This window comes from Helianthus annuus, chromosome 17 (genome assembly GCF_002127325.2).
Source record: "Helianthus annuus cultivar XRQ/B chromosome 17, HanXRQr2.0-SUNRISE, whole genome shotgun sequence".
NCBI classification, from domain to species: domain Eukaryota; kingdom Viridiplantae; phylum Streptophyta; class Magnoliopsida; order Asterales; family Asteraceae; genus Helianthus; species Helianthus annuus.
The window spans coordinates 29415407-29436637 of record NC_035449.2 but is presented as its reverse complement, the minus strand read 5'-3'; the positions used below and the strand labels follow the sequence as shown (position 1 = coordinate 29436637).

Here is a 21231-nt window from a genome sequence, read left to right as displayed (position 1 = left end):
TAAGGGTCTTGCCCTTGTTCAGCGTTTAGAGGTCCTGCTTGGGACCTGGGTCAAATTTAGTAGGATCTCCTTCAATTCCCATAGGTATTGGATGGCGGGGATCCAAACTCTTTGACCCCCTCATAAGTTAACTACTATTAATACTATAACCCGGCTATTTAGGACTGTATCCCTGCTGACTCAGACTACTTAGCCGAGGGTAACGTCACCGCCAAAAGCGGGGCCTACCACAATTTGCATTAATAACTTAATTCATTATCTTTTAATAATCTGACCCTTTAGGATTGTATCCTTGCTGACTCAAACTACTGGGTTGAGGGTAACGTCGCCTTCAAAAGAGGGGCCTACTACAATAACTAAGATAATCTCTTAAACAAGTGCAAAAGTGCGAAAATAATCAAAGGTTATACTAATACACGTGTCGGATCCAAGTGATTCATCTTGTCTATCTGTTTTTATTTTATTTTATTTTTCAGCATTTAATTAGTTTTTATTTTTCTTAGTTTAAACATTTTTCTCACTTTTTGATTTGGTTAGACGTTGAGGATAAACCGGTATTAAAAGCTCTTGTGTCCTTGGACGACCTCGGTATCTTACCAACACTATACTACGTCCACGATGGGTGCACTTGCCCATATGTGTGTTTAGTGTTAGTAAATATCGTGTTTTATAAATTTAAAACTTGGCTAAAAGTGTAAAAAGGGGCTTAAATATACATCTAAAATATATTACACTTCACGCACATCAGTCACATTCTCAGATTTCTGTTTTTCAACATCAACAGGCTTTGGATTTGGACATTTTCGTGCAACATGTCCAATTTGGTCACACTTAAAACACACTTTCTTTGAAACATCCTTGGCCTGTTGTTGTTTCTTTTTCATAGCATCAAAGTCCTCATTAGACTGTTGTCCAAATTTGAGTTTTTCCTCTTCTGTGAAGCTTTTTCCTTGAACAAAACTCATTTTTGTCTGAAAATTTGGCATTTCAGTTTTGTTTCGATTTTGTTTCTTCTTATAACCCAAACCAGCCTTCATGTTTTTCTTCTTAGAACCAGGTTTGTTATAAGAACCTTTGTAACCTTTACCAGCAAACTTCGACATTTCAGATTTCTCAATTTCAACCATCTTGAAAACTTTGTCAATTTTCTCTAAATCACATTTTGAATCGGGAAAACAACATCTAAGAATAGTTTGTCCGATCCAATCATGGTATAAACCAATCCTTTTGAATCATCATTCAAATTCTTCTCGGATTTTGTGTCTTTCAGATATCCATCATAAAGATTTCCTTCATCTTCATCCTGTGATTCAGACTTACCTTTTGTAGACTCATCTTTCAAAACACTATCAACCACCTTACTTACCACCTCTGAATCATCAGCATCATCAGATTTGGTGTAAGTCACATCGATACTTTCAGGTAATTGGTCAGCTATGTTCAAACCCTTTGCCACCTTTTCCTCATCATAAAAAGTATAATTGTTTCTCAATGGTGGTGGTACCTGATGAAATTCTGAACCAATACCCTTTTTGCAATTATCAGTATCTTTGTCATCCGGTGTGATATTGAAAATGCGTTCGAGAATGTACGAAGAGTTATGATAACTTTGAAGTTTTGTAACAATCTTTTCTTTTTCAGCCAAGACTTGTTTAAGAATAGCAATTTCATCAACACACTTGTTCAATTCAATTTGCTTTTCTTTAAACTTTCTTTCATACATTTCTTTGGTTGTTAAAGTTTCAGACAGTCTTTGATCAAAACTTTTGACTTGGCTCTTCAAAGTATCATAAGCTTCTTGTACTCTCTGACTTGACCATTTTAAAGAATCATATTGTTTTTGTAACTCAAGAAATTTAGATTCTTTCTTAACACAATCAACACATTTTGCGGCACATTTTTCTTTCAAAATCTTATTTTCTTCTTCAAAATCATGACATTTCTGTGTTAACTTCTCAACTTTTAATTTTAAACTTTCTTCTATTTCAATTCTTTCTTTACATTTCATTTTTAAAAGATTTTCAAGTTTGTTCATTTCATTATCTTTTGTTTTTATCAGTTCATCTTTATCATTACAAGCTCTACATGTTTCCATGCATTTCTTGCATTGTTCAATTGATTTTAAGATTTTAGAATCAGAATTTACCTCAGTGATTGACACCTCGGCATGCTCAGCTGCCTCTGTCTGTTTCATCTCTTGTATCTTCTCGTTATCAGCACCATCATCACTGACAATCTTCACCTTCTCATTCTTTTCTTCAATCTCTTTCAGCACCATTCCTTCATTCTTTTTCTGTTCTTCCTCAACTTTTTGATCCTCTTCAACAGCAAGCTTTGCAACAGTCTTTACTTCTTCAATCATCTTTTTCAATTCTTCTTCTTTTCTCTTCTTCATTTCTACCACCTTCGGTAGACTTGCTTCAAAAACCTCCTTTAACTTGTTCATCAAATCTGGCAGATAACCTTTATCAGAAAGCCTTCTTGTGTTGAAAGTTCCCTCACTTGGAAAAAATTGGTTACAGCATCAAAATCCACTTTTGACGGATCAACTACTGGATTACCCTGTGGATCCATGTAACACTCCAACTCTTCATTCCATCTCTTGGCTCTTTGTGCTTCTTGAAATGGTTCATTCAATTTTCTAATCTCCCATCTTGCACTGTCTCTTCGCCACCAGGCATCATGATCATCATTTGCAACAAATGCATATCCAACTGCATCTTTTTCTGGTAGAACCTCTTTGCTCCAATCATAACCTTCATCATCATATATAACTGCAAGAGCCCTTGATTTTTCTTCCAGCTGTTTCAATCTTGGTGGCTCAAACTTGTTCTGATGGTAAATCGCTTTCTTGTAATAATCTTCGTTGAACGGGTTCTCAGAATCATCAGCAGCATACGCATTTCTACACTCGCGCTTGAAGTGACCTTTTTGTTTGCATTTGAAACATGTCACTTTGGATTTATCAAATCCCAGTTTGGTAGATGGTCCACCAATTGACTTCCTCCCTGTGATCTCCATGAACCGTTGTGCTCTACGAACCGCACTGGCCATGCACCATCTTATATCCATTAGTTCCATCTCCTCGGGGTCTATTTGATCATATTCTTCTTTCGTCAAATTGGTATTGCCAATCTTCCCTGCAACGAGGCTTTCATACGATTCCAGTACAGATGCCAAGAAAACCATCTGTTGTTTCGCCGATTCTTCGCTGAAGTTCTGCCCATTCTTCAAATCAACTGCGATATTACACTGGAATAGATTCTTTGAAGCAGATTGGTCTGAGGTGTTTGAAGAAGATCCACTGTGAAAACCACTGTGAAGACTTTCATTGTTCACTGAGTTTGAACTTTCTGCAGAAAATGCTGTTTTTGGAGATCCAGCCTGTGGTGCATTTCCTCTGTAGTAAAGTTCCACATTCTGCTGATAAGCTGGACTGTTGACTTTGGATCTTTTTATCTCCAACTCATGACTTTCAAGCCTTTCAATCAGCAAATCCACTTTTAAATCATCTGGCTTGATTGTATTTTTCAGCATAAGAGCAAAATATTGCCACTCTTGATCATTGGGCAATGAATCAAACAATTTATCCACCATCATCTCATCAGAATATTTGATTTCATATCTGGCCAACTCCATTTTCAGATGTCCAAATCTCTCGATCATTTTACATACAGATTCATTTTTCATACAACTGAGTAAATCAAACTCTCTATGCAACAATTTCTTTTTGTTTTTGACAATTTCATTACTACCAACACACTTTTTCTCTAATGCTTCCCACAATCTCTTTGAAGTTTTTTCTTGTTCAAGTAACGAGATAATATTCTCTCTCACTGACTGTTTGATCAACGTTATCATTCTATATTCAGCCACAACCTCTTTTATATCTTTTTCAGTAAAATCTTTCTCATCTATTAACTCTCCTCCTTCTTTCACTGGTGCTTTATATTCACTCACTAATTTTAACCAGCTTTCAGGAGCGAAAGCTTTTACCCAACCTTCAAACCTGTTTTTCCACCAGTTATAGTCTTCAACTTTCATTAGCTTTGGTGGCTTCTGTTGACTTCCGTACATGTTTTCAAACTTCAAATTTTCCGAAATCTCTCTTGAATATTCTTTCAACTCAGATCTTCTATCTGACGTTCGGAACTGAATGCGTTGTAGAATGTGTTGTAGAACTCTTCACCGTTGTTTGACATCTTTAATCACTTGAATGTCTCGAATTACCTGAATCACACAAAACAAACAAACACTTATCAGTTTAAACACTTATCAAACAACTGAAACAAAATAATACTCGAACTGGTGAATATTCTTGTGCGGACAGAAGGTTGACAGACTGTGCGGACTGAACTTGATGCGAACTGAGATTTAATTTGTCAAACCGTACGAAGTGCTATGACCCGGATCAATATTCAAATGACCTTTACCAATGACCTGACAAGGTTCAAATGAACTGGACCACCTCTTTTGAACTGATATGCTTTGAACTTGGGCCAAAAACTGATTGACAACAATTTAGTCTAAATGAACCTCTCAATTTAGTCACAATTCAAATTAAAGTCAAAGCACATGAAAAGGAACACTTTCAAGTCTGACACATGCAATCTTACAATCATTCAAATCTCAGTTTACATCCGACAATGCTAAGTCATCCTTCATTTTGATTGGGCCACAAATGCAAGTGGAATATATCGATTTAATTAATCATCACATGAACCATCAATTCAGTGGCCGACAATTTCTAACAGACCTTTATATGCAATATGCTGATTGGGCCAATATCATGTGCAATTTGGGCCGAGATGTCCACGTGACCTTTAATCAAAATGTAGGATAAAATCGCTAAACTCAATTAACAAACAACTATGGTTGGGCCGATTAAAATTTTTGATGATTGGGCCAATGGGTCGGTGCACTATTTTTAATAAATGTGCTGACAACACAAATTGCTCTTTGATTGGACCTTTAAAATGAATTAATATGCCGAGGCCTCAAATCTTGCCGACAACTATGGACCAAATAATCCACTAAAACTGACAACCAATTACACAGGTCAACTATGATTGGGCCATGATCTCTGACTCAATGTATCTTAAACGTGACCGAAGACTTTACTTGTTTTAATTTTTGATTGGACCGTCATGTTATAGTGGGGCGATGTATGATGATTGGGCCTTTACTTGATTGTGGCCGACAACACTTAATGAGTTCGACTATATCATTAGACCTGTTATTAAACGTGGCAGACACAATGTTGACGATGACAGATAAGCGATCCTATGAAATGGTCTTATGAGCGAACCTATGTATTGAGCATAAGAGCGGACTTGAAATGTTACTAATAAGCGAACCTAATATTGTGACCAATGAGCGAACTTGAAATGTTACAAATATAAGCGAACCTACTAATCTTAGACCTTATGAGCGAACCTCAATCAACCACAATAAGCGAATCTCTATGAGCGAACCATCCAGGTTCGTTTGAACGGACCTGTTTGTATGACGCGAATTCAAAAAAAAAACTTTGATTTCTCCTAAACGGCTAGGAGTTTCGATCTGAAACTTGGTAGGGTTGTAGATCAGATGTTTACGCACAACATATCCAAAATTTCAACTGAATCGGACCGTGAAAACCTGTTCGATTTGACGAAAATCAGTAAAAACCGTGAAAAATATGAAAAGATGAAGAAGAGATGAAATTCAGATCTGAATCTGATGTAATCCTGTGCGAAATCGTGTGAAAGATCAGTGCAATCGAGCTCCTGCTCTGATACCACTTGTTGGACCGGTTTTAACTCCGAAACGATTGCGTAATCGAAAGTGTGACGTGCGGAATCCGTACACGAACGTGACCGAACACACGAGACGTAATCTAAACTGTGATTCTATTAGATGAATCTGAAAACGTACAGCACCTGAATCACAAACACGAACTTTCTCTCTCTAGCTTCTCTCTCTAGTCTCTAGCTCTCCAAGATGTAAAAATGTCAAAAGTTCTAAAACAAAGGCATAAGCCTCCTATTTATAGGCCAAGGGGTTTAATGAGGTTTCTCATTAATTACAATCATGCCACCTTACCTTTTTGACCAAGTATCACTAATATAACAATATAAATCTTGTTTTCTTCAGTTTCTGCTACGGACTAGATTGACGGAGGCGATAGACAGATAATGCACTAACAGGTTTATCCCCTATTAAAGTTACTATCACACCCCAACCGATGGCGGAAACATCGGGGCAATGCACTGAGCGAAACAGATTGTCCATGAGTATCCATAACAACTATTCATTACCAGATAATTAAACGTCATGTCCCATACCACAACATATCTAAACAAACAGTTATTACAAATAATTGTCTCATAAACCAAATACTGTTCCGACAACTCAGATTTTATTTAATTCGTTTGTTTCTACGACTCCATCCTAGCTTGATTCCCTGTCACACCCCCAAAATCCACCCGCGGAGTATCACCGCTTGGAGGCGTGACATGACCAGGATCAAGCCACCAATCATATTAAATATAGCAAGTAAGTAAAATTCAACCACACAATATGAAAGGTGTTTCAAATCAAAACCATAGTTAAGTGTTTAGCGGAAGCATAATTGTAAAACCCAATGTAAGTATTAAATACGAAATAAAGAAATGTTTCTAGTATGGCACACACTGCCATGTTCCACAACGACCGCGCCTCCCTGTGCAAGCTCCATGAGTACCTAACGACCTGCAAGGCATGTAACAGAGAGTCAACAACAAAGTTGATCGAGTTCACAGTTGGTTGTTTGGTTATAGTATTCGTTCGTAAATCGTATGTTCGTTTTGTAAACCATGTATCGTATTAATTCGTATCGCGGTCTCCCAGATATGTGTGCGAAGATTAGTGGGGGCTTCCCATGTGTTACTAGACCGAGTGTATCGACTGCTACGAAAATGTAAGAGGTGCCCTAAGTCAATGTCTATCAGCATTGACCCTTTGCCCATAGTCCATTAGTACACGCTCTTCTGACCGGCACGGTGTGAGGTTTGTTAAACCTAATAGCGCTATTAACTAATGACCCGCTCGCCATAGGCCTCGGCAATTAAGTCGATATGATAAGGGACTTAAATGATAGAGGTTTGGTCCAGTGTGTAATCTTGGCATCCTACTCCCAGAGGATGGTAGTAATTATCGTTTAGTTCGTTTACCCATTCCCAACCCTTGGGAATCCCATGCCTTGGTAAGAGTGTGAACTCACCTTGGTTTGCTCGGCAGATACACGAAAAGGTTACTTGAGCTATAAGGGGTCAACCACGTCCTAACATGGTTACCATACAAGTCAAGTCTTGGTTCAAGTAGTGCACGTAAGTTTACACATAAGCTAACAGGTTACGAACACGTATTGATCATGGCAACACATTAACAGTCAAGTACATAACATATCCATACTTGTGCGATTCAAAAGATTGGGCTCGCCCAAGTCTAACAGCCTTGTGCGATTCACACGTTATAGCCCAAAGATACCCGGCCCAACAACATAGTAGTCCAATCATGTATATGGCCCAACAAATAAACATGGATCTCTTGTGCGGTCCAGATGGACTTGTGCGATTGTGTTTTGGGCTATTCGGCCCAACAGCCTAAGTGAAGTCCATCTATTGTGCGTGGCCCAAGCCTTGTGCGATCGGCACTGTCTTGTGCGATCCACAAGTCTTGTGCGATCATGCATATCCTGGTTGTACACTGTGCTTTATGTAATTGTACCCAGCTTGTGCGATGCACTTAATCTTGTGCGATTATGCATAGCTGAGTTGTACTGTGAGCTTTAAACTAATGTACCAAGCTTGTACATCCGTCTTGTGCGACCAGGGCTTGTGCGGCTGCCCTTGTGCGGTCAACAAGCTTGTGCGATCCGTAACTAGTCCAGTAATTTAGGCAATCAGTTACATGTTTTCCTAAAACTATGCGATCAATTACCTTGTTTCCATTTATCTTGCAAGACTAATTCTAACAGTTTCCAACCATTACAATGATCGATCAAATCAGGGGTTCTTAATTAATTCTTTTGAACACTAACATCAATTCAAACGGTTTAACTTTCTAGACTCATATGAACATCAAAATGATTAAATCACGTACCACCACAAATCATTCATCAACCGATTCATTCATATCATAATCATCACTCGATTCGGTTCTGTTAACAATCATCACGACCCTATCATGCAGTTCTATTTAATCACGTATCATCACAACACCAAGATCGTACCAAACATCACATATTCCGGATTCTTATGCCTTAAATCTTCTAACATGTACAACCCTAGTTTATCACATACAATCATAGCAGTCACAACATCATCTATTAAACAAATAATAGTGAAACACTAACCGTAATGTTCGAATAGGTTGATTGGATCGACGGGAAGGGCTTAGAGTGGGGGGGTTGCCGTCGGGTTTCCAAGAGGAGAGAGAGCTTTAGGGTTTGGTGTGTGTTCTTGTTTTGTAACAATGAGAAACAAAACTCCCTAAGGGTATGTGTATGCGTATGAAAGAGTGGGCCGAACCCAGCTTTGGGCTGCCCTTGATTCGGATACAAAGAGTGTGGCCCGAATGGGCTTGTGCGATCGGCCAAGTGTTGTGCGTTTGGGCTCGTTTAAATACATACACTCGTTACACATAAACATATAACATAACATTCAATTAATCTATCAAGTTCACATAATCACATCACGTTCACATACGTTACATTAAACTCAAAGATAGATTCGAATTACGAGTTGTCACATTATCCCCAAGTTGAAAGAAATTTCGTCCCGAAATTTGGTACGTACTTACTGAGGAAGTTAGTTAAGTTGCATGGTTTTCCTGGTTTTCCTGGGGTGTCACATTCCCACATAGCAGCAAAACATCCTAAGCACCTGTCACATACGTTAAAATAGAGGTCAATACACATAGTGTAAAGGTGAGCATACAAGTTTGATACTATAATAGAGTTCGAAATCGTTTACGCATAACCAGCATGAAACATGTACAAAGTGAAGGCAAGTAGGTTATCGACAGAGAAATATGCACAGAAATGACTGCGAGTTGTAGAATGCACAACACATATCCCCACTGGGACACGTGAAGTAAAGCCCTTAACAACCCCTGTCCACGACAGGTGCTGAGTCTAAACTATAATACTATCGTTGCTAAGGTGTCAGGCAACAATCACTGTGTTAACATAACATACAAGTATTCATCGAATAACACGTAGCATGCAATAACGGTCAGCGTATAAACAGTGTTTGCGTTGTGTGTCAATTGTGATTTTGAGTAAGTAACGTATGTAACACCCAAAAGTGCGTAAAGCAAAAAGGGATCGAGTATACTCACAGATAGCGTTTAACAAGTAAACACTCTCTTGGATTGAAGGGAGCGCTGAGAGATTAGCCTGAACAGTTAACGACAGTATAAACGATGAGTGTTGCGTTAAACGGTGAAAAATGATTAAATGTCGGATGGTAAGCTGAACGGATGGCCATTCGATTGGATTGACATTCGTTTGGTAAGGATGTGTTTGAGTATGATGGCTTTGAAGTTTTCATTGTAGCATTTTGAAAACAGAGAAGTATCTCTACCCTTCAGGTCGATCGATCGAATGGTCGATCGATCGGATAGCGATCCGATTGGTAGGACACTTAGTGAGAACAAGTTCATAGCAGGATTGTCACTCGATCGGATAGCAATCCGATCGAACGGTAATTCGTTAGTTACTGATGATCTTTGAAAATTGTGAAAATGATTAAGTGTCGAAGTTCCAAATATCACATGGTCGGATGGTCGTTCGATCAGATGGCTATCCGATCGGACGTCTATCCGTTCGACGTTCAGAGCTTTAAAGGTTCGAAGAAAAGTTTAGGTGTGAATCCAGGTGCAATCCAATCGGATTGCGGGTCGATCGGATGGTAATCCGATCGGATGGCGATCCATCCCGCGATCTGATCTTCTAGCAACCTTGAAAGTTGTTAAGTTTTTGAAGGTTTTGCGGTTTGATCGAGACGGTGTAACAACGTGCTAGACAACAGAAACCCCATCAAGACCCAAGTTATCCGGTCGAACAGGAATCACCCAAATCTGACCAGTTTACTGGTTCGTGATGGTTGTTCATGTTTAACCCGAAGTCGATTGTCTCTTTGATAGAAACCAGGTCTTGAACCAACACATCACTAAGAAGGAGTAGAAGGTCTGTACAAGCTCCGATTCCATCGGTTTTGAGTGCATTGAGTGTAAAAGAGTTGAAAGAAAGTTAGAAAACCATCTCACAATCCTTTTAACCATGAATATGTGTAGATCTATGCGAAAACATTGTTTAATCTTCTTGAAATCCTTCATATCTGAGTTGTCCTTGGTGGAATGAGGTCAAAACTTGAAGTTCATAAGAACTCCATGATGACATCACCTTAGAACACCTCAAATCCGCTGATTTCACGGTTAAAAGTTAAGATTCAAAAGAGAAAATGACGAAGAAGTGTGTGTAGATCATAGAAGTACAAGATTTAGGTTGAAAACTTACAAGAATCGCGAGAAATTGAGAGAAAGAAGGTCTGAGTGCGGCTGGTCAAGTGAGCGAGCTGTCACATCACAAGTGATGTGACAGGAGGGTATTTATAGGGTTTCCAAAAGAGGAAAGTGCACAAGGGTCGGATTGGCCACCGATCGGATAGCGCCTCGATCGGATGGCAATCCGATCAGATGGCAATCCGATTGGATGGCCATTCGATCCAAGTGTCCGGCGTGTTGAGTGTTGTCGTTTTGATTCGATTCACGTGTTGAGCGTTGCGATGCGATAGAATTATCAATTAGTTACACAAATAACCTAACTACTATATCTAACATACAATCACTATAAATAACTTGCGTTCAGCGTTTGCGATTAAGTTACGTTTCGATTAATCACCACAACATAAACATAAATAAACATGCACAAGTAACACATACATAGCACACATACATAAAACAATATCCAGAACGCATGATTCGAGTTACGAATGTGATTGCGATGCGATTAGCGATAAGGCGATAAAACATGCGATAAACATCGATTAAATCTCGACTTTTCACAACTACTCCACATAATACAACTAAAGTAAATAAAATAAAAGATTCGATTACAAGTCAAAGAAGTCAAATCAGTAATTAAGCAAGGAGTGACAGATCGCGATTAGCAATCTTTTCTTCCTTTGACTTCAATCTTGACTTTGACTTTGGCTGTAACAAACAGTTGCGGGTACTTTGCCTTCATGTCACTTTCGAGTTCCCAGGTGAACTCTGCGCCGCATTTGCCTTCCCATCGAACCTTCACAATGGGAATGCGTGAGCGCCTGAGCTTCTTGGTTTCCCGATCCATGATCTCGACAGGCTTCTCCACGAAGTGTAATGTTTCATCCACTTGTAGATCCTCCAGTGGAACTTGTAAATCCTGCTCGACCAGACACTTTCTGAGGTTCGAGACGTGGAAGGTCATGTGGACGTTGCTAAGTTCCTCCGGTAGTTCGAGTCTGTAGGCCGCTTTGCTGATCCTTTCCAGAATCTTAAAGGGTCCAACATATCAAGGCGCGAGCTTTCCTTTCTTGCCGAATCTGATCACACCCTTCCAAGGTGATACTTTTAGGAGTACGTGATCGCCAACGTCAAATTCAAGGGGCTTGCGTCGTCTATCGGCGTAACTTTTCTGACGACTCTGAGCTTTCAGCAGATTGTCTCGAATTTGGAGGATATTGTCTGTCGTTTCTTGCAGTAGCTCGGGACCGGTTAGCTGTGCATCTCCGATCTCATCCCACACAATCGGCGATCGACACTTTCTTCCGTATAATGCCTCAAATGGTGCCATTTGTATGCTAGAGTGATAACTGTTATTGTACGAGAATTCGACCAAAGGTAAGTGAGCGTCCCAATTACCACCGAAATCTATGACACACGAGCGAAGCATGTCTTCAAGAGCACGAATCGTTCTTTCAGTCTGACCGTCGGTTTGGGGATGGAAAGCGGTACTTAGATTAAGCGTGGTATCGAGAGCAGATTGAAACGTTTCCCAAAGACGCGAGGTAAACCGACCATAACGGTCAGAGATGATGTCACGAGGTGTACCGTGTCGACAGATAATTTCGTCGGTGTAGATTCGGGCTAATTTTTCTACCTTGAAGTCTTCTCGTATCGGCAGGAAATGAGCGGATTTAGTCAAACGGTCAACGATAACCCAGATGCTATCGTGACCTGAGGTTGTACGCGGAAGTTTCATGATAAAGTCCATGGCTATGCTTTCCCATTTCCACATCAGGATCTCGGGTTGTATAAGCAAGCCAGAGGGTCTTTGTTGTTCGGCCTTGACCTTCGAGCAAGTCAGGCACTTCGAAACATAGATTGCGATATCCTTCTTCATTCCAGGCCACCAATACCGTTGACGAAGGTCGTGGTACATCTTGTCGGCGCCAGGATGAATGGAATATCGAGACTTGTGGGCTTCATTCAACAGGATTTGTCGCAAGTTAGTGCGTTTGGGAATCCAAATTCGGTCCAAATAATGGAATATCCCATTCGATTTATTCACTAACTGCTCGCCGTTATGGTAAATCCTTTCCTTCTTCAAAGTGCGTTCGGTAAAACAGGCATGCTGGGCGTCGCAGATAAGAGTTTCGAGATGATGTTGGGCGCGAACATTACGAATGCTATGCAAATAGCTTCGTCTGCTGAGGGCGTCGGCAACGACATTTGCTTTGCCAGGGTGATAACGAATCTCACAGTCGTAATCGTTGAGAAGTTCTACCCATCGGCGTTGGCGCATATTCAGTTCTTTTTGGCTGAAAATGTGTTGTAGGCTCCTATGGTCAGTGAAGACCGTACACTTGGTACCATAAAGGTAGTGATGTGCGTGAAGTGTGATATATTTTAGATGTATATTTTAAGCCCTTTTTACACTTTTAGCCAAGTTTTAAATTTATAAAACACGATATTTACTAACACTAAACACACATATGGGCAAGTGCACCCATCGTAGACGTAGTATAGTGTTGGTAAGATACCGAGGTCGTCCAAGGACACAAGAGCTTTTAGTACCGGTTTATCCTCAACGTCTAATCAAATCAAAAAGAAGTTATAAAAGATTTTTAAACTAAGAAAATAAAAACTAACTAAATGCTGAAAATTAAAATAAAATAAAAACAGATAGACAAGATGAATCACTTGGATCCGACTCGTGTATTAGTATAACCTTTGATTATTTTCGCACTTTTGCACTTGTTTAAGAGATTATCTTAGTTATTGTAGTAGGTCCCTCTTTTGAAGGCAACGTTACCCTCAACCCAGTAGTTTGAGTCAGCAAGGATACAATCCTAAAGGGTTGGATTATTGGAAGATAATGAATTAATTTATTAATGCAAATTGTGGTAGGCCCCGCTTTTGGCGGTGACGTTACCCTCGGCTAAGTAGTCTGAGTCAGCAGGGATACAGTCCTAAATAGCCGGGTTATAGTATTAATAGTAGTTAACTTATGAGGGGGTCAAAGAGTTTGGATCCCCGCCATCCAATACCTATGGACATTGAAGGAGATCCTACTAAATTTGACCCAGGTCCCTTGCATGACCTCTAAACGCTGAACAAGGGCAAGACCCTTACCGAACCGTTCCCTTAACCCCCGACCAGGTAGCCAACATACCTCCATATAGACCGTGGAGATATGAATGGTGAAAATCTTTTATTTTATATAGACAGTAAAATAATGCCAAGACACCACGGACAAACGATAAGGAAAGATCACCTTCAACATAAGCAACTAGTTATTAAAGTCATTAATACAAAACCAAATAAAAAGTGCAAAAGATTAAAAATAAAAAGTATTATACTAAACACTTGTCTTCACCAAGTGATGTAAGAGACTTAGGCAAACATGGCCTTGATTGTCAAGAACTCTTACTATCAATCTTGGATCCCGAGACGACTCACACACTCTACGATGGACAATGGATGATGGTGGTAGATGATGGTGTTATGGTGGTGGTGGGTGGTGGATGAAGTGTGAGAGAGGTGGTGTGCCAAGGGATGAGATGGAATGAAACTAAGCACTCCTATTTATAGGCTGAACAGAAGGCTGGGCACGGCCCCGTGTCCGCTGGACACGCCCCCGTGCCCGTCTGACACTCTCTCTCTTCATTAATTGTAATTCGCAATTACAATTAATGCGCCTGCTGTACTTTCGCCACGCCCCCGTACTCACTGGACACGGCCCCGTGGTGGGCAATAGAAGCTTCTACAGGTTTGTCTTTTCTGCGGCTTCTTGGGCACGGCCCCGTGCTGGCTGAGCACGGGGCGTGTTCAGGCTTCTGTTTTCTTTTCTTTGCTTGGGAGGATGCCGTTGAGGGTTCGGGCAATCTACTTTTGTTCCTTTTCTTGTATTTATGTTAGAATTAGCTGTCTTTTTGCTTCTTTTGTGAATTTGAGCTCACTTCATTCTGAAAATACAAAAGGAAGACAAAAACACTCTTTTTTCCAACATTAATACTTAAAAAGGGTTAGTTTTATGCTTTATTTGATGTAATTTATATGTTGCATTTTACACACATCAAATACCCCCACACTTGAACTTTTGCTTGTCCTCAAGCAAAACTCTTAAAATGTGGCTTACACTCCCAAATGGAATGGGTAGAAGAGAGGGTTTTTTGGCCTGTCATAGAGTGTCGGGAATCCAAGAATTTTTTTGGGTTTTATTTTTATTTATTTATAATCCTATTCGTTATGATTTATTTAGAACGTTTCATAAGATAAATTACTTATTTGGGCATAACATGCCTTTTTTAAAATTTCATTTATATACAAGTTCACATACCTCACGGGAGAAATCACTCAACACTCGGCCGAAGGTGCATTTTTAGTGAATCACTCGAGAGCGGCATGGAACTTACGCCTACCATAGGCTTGCCAAGCAATCAATCCTCCTCCTTTTTAACTTTATACCTTTGTAAATATCAAGAGGACTTTTTCGGGTGAAGGGTTAGGCTTGGGCTAAAGGTGGGTGGTTGGGTTAGTGGTTAGTAAAAGGGCGAAAAGCGTAAAAAGCGTCGGTTTTTCGTAAAACACTTTGTTTTTAGTGACTTTTTATTTTGAAGTATTTCTCCAAACAAGCTTTTGTTTGCATAGCTTTGTTTGTTTTTAACTTCATCATCATTTTTTTTTTAAAGTCATTAAAAGAACGAGCTTGCGAAAAACCGAGCTTGTTACTAAAATAAAGTGTGAAAAATAAAAAGGGTTTTTGGTGGGTAAAAAGGGTTTTTGGTGGGTAAAAAGGGTTTAGGGTAAAGAAACGAAAGGTTTAGGCTCAAAGGGGTTAACTAGGGGGATTTTAGGTAGGTGGTAAAAAAAATTGAAAAATAATGGTGTAGAAAAAAAAAGAAAAAAAAATGGTTAGTCCTAATGCCTCCATCATTTACTTACTTGGGTTTAAGTTGGTAAGGACCGGGAATGAATCGTCGTGGCAAGTTCTAGAGTCGTAAGAATCAAGCGGCTATTCACACAAGAAACGAAAAATGAGCATTTAGTCTAAGGATGTAAATTTGTATGCTCAATAAAGGCTCAAAACTCACTTTTGTGGGAATAGGTTTTTAATGTGATCAAGTATATATAATCAAATTTTAACTAGATTTGTTATGCCGTTTCATAATTTTCTTATGTTGGTTCTTGTTATCCCGACGCTCTCGGTTGTAAAATTTATAAAAATATAACCTTATTAATCTTGGGATTCCTAACTTAAACTTTAGACAAGTAAAAAAAATGAAATTTTTTTTTTGAAAAAATTTGGGGTGTTTAGCGGTTCCAATAGAGTTTTGTGTAAGGCTTGTTGTTAGGACTTGCAAAATTTCAAGGTTTTAGCTTCTCCCCCACACTTAAATTACACATTGTCCTCAATGTGTCCCAAAAATAAATTTTGAGGTTGATTGGATGTGTAATGTGGTGTTAAAAAGCAAAGATTTATGTTACTGGCAGTCTGGACACGGCCCCGTGGGGACCGGACACGGCCCCGTGTTCAGGTGCCAGTAACAGAAATTAAAGAAATGAGACAGAAGCTTGGACACGGGGGCGTGTCTGGTGAACACGGCCCGTGTCCAGTTACCTGAACTGGGCGTTTTTTCTGCAGGTGGCTTAACACGGGGCCAGCACGGCCCGTGTTGAGCCTTCTGTAATGGAGATTTGTGTCGGGTTGCCTCGTTCTTGTGCATGGGGCCATTTTTCTCGTTCCCTTTTTCATCCATTACCACCACGAGTGTGTTTTATTCCTGCAAATTAAAACTAAAAGATTAAACTAAACTAAGGATAGTTCCGCGGAATGCCTCCGTGGCGCGCCACGTTTATAAGGGTCCTTGGCTAGACCCAATGTGAGGTTATATATTTTCTGAGTGGGATGCTTGGCGTCCCATGTTACACCGTCGGAGAGCAGCATCCAAACTCGAAACAATAACCTTCATGTAGTTGACCGGGTCGTCGTCCTCTATTCTCTTCCCAACTCCGAATTTTACTTCATCATCCCCATACCTCAAAGTGAGTGTTCCGTCATTCATATCTACCACCGCTTGTGCGGTGGCAAGAAATGGTCTCCCTAGTATGAGGGGGACCTCGGTGTCTTCCTCCATATCGAGTATGACAAAGTCGGCTGGGTAGACGAATTTGCTTACCTTTACCAAGACATTTTCAATGACACCTTGCGGGAATTTGACGGATCGATCAGCAAGTTGTATGCTCATTTTTGTAGGACTCGTTGTTCCTAGGCCGAGTCTTTTAAACATTGATGAGGGCATGAGGTTAATGCTAGCCCCAAGGTCGGCTAGTGCATTACGAACGGGGGACTCCCCGATTGAGCAGGGAATCATGAAGCTTCCGGGATCGATTTTCTTTTGGGGAAGTTTATTGAGTACGAGGGCTGAGCATTCTTCGCCTAAATTGACTAATTGCAAATTTTCAATTTTCTTTTTATGAGTGAGGAAGTCCCTCATGAACTTAGAGTATTTGGGCATTTGGGTTAGGACCTCAATAAAAGGAATATTGACATGCAATTGCTTTAACAGACTTTCGAACTTCGCGAATTGCTCATTGGTCTTTTGACGGATTAACCTACCGGGGTACGAAACTCGAGGAGCCTTGGTAGGCTCTGGTGACGGAGGGGAGTTCTTTTCCTGCAGAGGTGTGGATACCGTTTCTTCTATTGGCGGCGGCGCTTCTGCAGGCCCTACGGTGCGGTTTCGTAGCGTGATGAGATGAACTTGCGCTTTTGGGTTTGTTTCGGTATTGCTAGGTAATGCGCCTTGCGGTCTCTCGGCAAAATTTTGAGCTATTTGATTTAATTGTTTTTCTATGTTTTGAATACTAGCTTGTTGATTTCTAAAATTTGATTCTAATTGTAGAAATCTTTCCGAGTTTTTCTTTTCAGTGTCGGAGATGAGGCGAGATACAGTATCTTCAAGCCTTTCTCGTCCACTTTGTTGTTGAGTGAAATTTTGCGACTCATTTCTTGGTTGTTGAAAGTTTGTTCGTTGGGTTTGTTGGTTACTACTATTGCCGGGTTCTCTCCAACCAAGGTTTGGGTGGTTTCGCCATCCTTGGTTGTAAGTTTCCGTTGGAGGACCCGACGGCCTAGGTCTATTATCAATGTAGCTTGCCGATTCTTGTTGATCGTCCGTTTCTTTCATACAACTCCAATTTTCATGTGGCCCACCACACCCTTCACAAGCCATAACCGAGACTGTTTTTGTCATTTCTAATTTTTTTATTTTTGAAGAAAGGGCCTCGATTTGGGCTTGTAAAGAAGTGCTTTCATCGACCTTATGGGCGCCCGGGGCAATAGATTTATTGCCTCGGGGGTGTGCAATTGAAAATTGGTTTGAGCAATTTCCTCAATTTGGTTATATATTTCATGCGGGCGTCGATTACCTAAAAGTCCCCCGGAGCTAGAATCAAGTGTCTGCCTAGTGTGTGGCAACAGTCCATTAGAGAAAGTGGATACTTGTTGCCATATCGCAAGGCCATGATGTGGACACTTGCGTAATAACTCCTTGAACCTTTCCCAAGTTTCATATAAGGATTCCCCGTCCTCTTGTGAATATGTATTAATTTCAGTCATTAATTTAGCCGTTTTAGCGGGAGGGAAATACTTATATAGAAATTTTTGGGCTAGTTCATCCCAGGTGTTTACCGATCCAGCTGGGAGGGCGTTGAGCCAAGCTTTCGCTCGGTCTTTTAGTGAGAAAGGAAACATTCGGAGGCGGATGGCGTCATTTGATGCTCCATTGATCCGAAAGGTATCACATATTTCTAAGAAATTAGTAATATGTAGATGGGGATCCTCGTCCGCAAGCCCATGGAAGGTTGCGGAGTTTTGGAGCATTTGAATCAAGTGCGGTCGAAGTTCGAAGTTATTAGCTTCAACATTCGGTGCATTGATAGCAGCGCCTAGGTTACCTACGGTGGGTCGTAGGTAATCCATGAGGGTACGTTGGTCCGCCATTGGAGGTAGATCACCCGAAACTATCTCTTGGTTTTTAGCTTTTAGTCTTTTTCTGAGAAAGCGTTCGGGTTCTTCTAGAGGTTCTTTTATGTCCCTATTAGAACTGGAGCTCATACACTATGTAAGATTGGTGTCTGGTTCCAAGTCCTGCAATAAAAACAGAAAAGAATGCTGGTCAGAAGGTTCACCACGGCCCCGTGTTCAGCGAACACGGCCCGTGGTCGGAGTTACAGTGATTGTTTTCCAGATCCCAAGTACTGGAAGTTGGACACGGCCCCATGTTGCACCGACACGGCCCCGTGGTCAGCCTTCTGTAACTTGGAAAACTAAAAACTGCCAGTAACGATGCTGGGCACGGCCCGTGTCCGACCAGGCACGGCCCGTGCTGAGCTCTGCAGAAGCTGAAAAAACTAAGAAAATCCTAAAAATTAAAAAGAAAAATAAAAATATGATTAGGCCGTTGATTCCTAACTTTCTTAAAATCCTTGTGTCCCCGGCAACGGCGCCAAAAACTTGATGCGTGTGTAGTGTATATATAATTTAGATATATAATTAAGCCCTTTTTACACCTTTAGCCAAGTTTTAAATTTATAAAACACGATATTTACTAACACTAAACACACATATGGGCAAGTGCACCCATCGTGGACGTAGTATAGTGTTGGTAAGATACCGAGGTCGTCCAAGGACACAAGAGCTTTTAGTACCGGTTTATCCTCAACGTCTAATCAAATCAAAAGGTTAGAAAATGTTTTTAAACTAAGAAAATAAAAACTAACTAAATGCTGAAAAATAAAAATAAAATAAAAACAGATAGACAAGATGAATCACTTGGATCCGACTCATGTATTAGTATAACCTTTGATTATTTTCGCACTTTTGCACTTGTTTAAGAGATTATCTTAGTTATTGTAGTAGGCCCCTCTTTTGAAGGCGACGTTACCCTCAACCCAGTAGTTTAAGTCAGCAAGGATACAATCCTAAAGGGTTGGATTATTGGAAGATAATGAATTAAGTTATTAATGCAAATTGTGGTAGGCCCCGCTTTTGGCGGTGACGTTACCCTCGGCTAAGTAGTCTGAGTCAGCAGGGATACAGTCCTAAATAGCCGGGTTATAGTATTAATAGTAGTTAACTTATGAGGGGGTCAAAGAGTTTGGATCCCGCCATCCAATACCTATGGGCATTGAAGGAGATCCTACTAAATTTGACCCAGGTCCCTTGCAGGACCTCTAAACGCTGAACAAGGGCAAGACCCTTACCAAACCGTTCCCTTAACCCCCGACCAGGTAGCCAACATACCTCCATATAGACCGTGGAGATATGAATGGTGAAAATCTTTTATTTTATATAGACAGTAAAATAATGCCAAGACACCACAGACAAACGATAAGGAAAGATCACCTTCAACATAAGCAACTAGTTATTAAAGTCATTAATACAAAACCAAATAAAAAGTGCAAAAGATTAAAAATAAAAAGTATTATACTAAACACTTGTCTTCACCAAGTGATGTAAGAGACTTAGGCAAACATGGCCTTGATTGTCAAGAACTCTTACTATCAATCTTGGATCCCGAGATGACTCACACACTCTACGATGGACAATGGATGATGGTGGTGGATGATGGTGTTATGGTGGTGGTGGGTGGTGGATGAAGTGTGAGAGAGGTGGTGTGCCAAGGGATGAGATGGAATGAAACCAAGCACTCCTATTTATAGGCTGAACAGAAGGCTGGGCACGGCCCCGTGTCCGCTGGACACGCCCCCGTGCCCGTCTGACACTCTCTCTCTTCATTAATTGTAATTCGCAATTACAATTAATGCGCCTGCTGTACTTTCGCCACGCCCCCGTGCTCACTGGACACGGCCCCGTGGTGGGCAATAGAAGCTTCTACAGGTTTGTCTTTTATGCTGCTTCTTGGGCACGGCCCCGTGCTGGCTGAGCACGGGGCGTGTTCAGGCTTCTGTTTTCTTTTCTTTGCTTGGGAGGATGCCGTTGAGGGTTCGGGCAATCTACTTTTGTTCCTTTTCTTGTATTTATGTTAGAATTAGCTGTCTTTTTGCTTCTTTTGTGAATTTGAGCTCATTTCATTCTGAAAATACAAAAGGAAGACAAAAACACTCTTTTTCCAACATTAGTACTTAAAAAGAGTTAGTTTTATGCTTTATTTGATGTAATTTATATGTTGCATTTTACACACATCAGTCAGCAAGGATACAATCCTAAAGGGTTGGATTATTGGAAGATAATGAATTAAGTTATTAATGCAAATTATGGTAGGCCCCGCTTTTGGCGGTGACGTTACCCTCGGCTAAGTAGTCTGAGTCAGCAGGGATACAGTCCTAAATAACCGGGTTATAGTATTAATAGTAGTTAACTTATGAGGGGGTCAAAGAGTTTGGATCCCCGCCATCCAATACCTACGGGCATTGAAGGAGATCCTACTAAATTTGACCCAGGTCCCTTGCAGGACCTCTAAACGCTGAACAAGGGCAAGACCCTTACCAAACCGTTCCCTTAACCCCCGACCAGGTAGCCAACATACCTCCATATAGACTGTGGAGATATGAATGGTGAAAATCTTTTATTTTATATAGACAGTAAAAAAATGCCAAGACATTACGGACAAACGATAAGGAAGGATCACCTTCAACATAAGCAACTAGTTATTAAAGTCATTAATACAAAACCAAATAAAAAGTGCAAAAGATTAA

General features: G+C 40.4%; 1 non-coding gene across 1 annotated transcript; it reads left to right on the top strand.

Annotated features, from left to right (window-relative positions):
* The first annotated feature begins 18029 nt into the window (after positions 1-18029).
* Positions 18030-18136, top strand: LOC118489355. The gene has a single exon (XR_004887374.1). It is a non-coding gene; the product is annotated as a small nucleolar RNA R71 (small nucleolar RNA).
* Positions 18137-21231: the final 3095 nt, after the last annotated feature.